The following is a 398-nucleotide window of genomic DNA, read 5'->3' as shown; positions in this document are numbered from 1 at the left end:
CTGAGACCAAAAATCTGTCTATCCCAGCCATAAATGTACTCAACGTTGGAGCGTCCACAACCATCTGGGGTGGAGGATTCCTGCTCCTATTACTTATATTCTTGTGTTCTTACCACGTGAGTCGCTGAAAACTATCTCTGTAGGAATCTGGTCCAAGTAGCATTGTAGCCCAGGTTGTTCTTCACTTTTGTTTTAGGTGTGCAACAGGAATTTGAACAAAAACTTAGTGAAAATAAGTAAGGTCGCCTCTTACAGCTCACTGCATCATTTAGCCCCACTCAGATCCATTCACCCAGTAAAATTTCAATACTATGAATATTGCACAAAATACTATAATGGGGAGGTGATGGTGTAGTGGTAATGCTGTTAAACCAGTAATCCAAGGCCCAGGCTAATTC

Source organism: Carcharodon carcharias, chromosome 32 (assembly GCF_017639515.1).
Source record: "Carcharodon carcharias isolate sCarCar2 chromosome 32, sCarCar2.pri, whole genome shotgun sequence".
In the NCBI taxonomy this organism is placed as follows: domain Eukaryota; kingdom Metazoa; phylum Chordata; class Chondrichthyes; order Lamniformes; family Lamnidae; genus Carcharodon; species Carcharodon carcharias.
The sequence above is the reverse complement of the archived record's forward strand: the minus strand, read 5'-3'. Positions refer to the sequence as shown.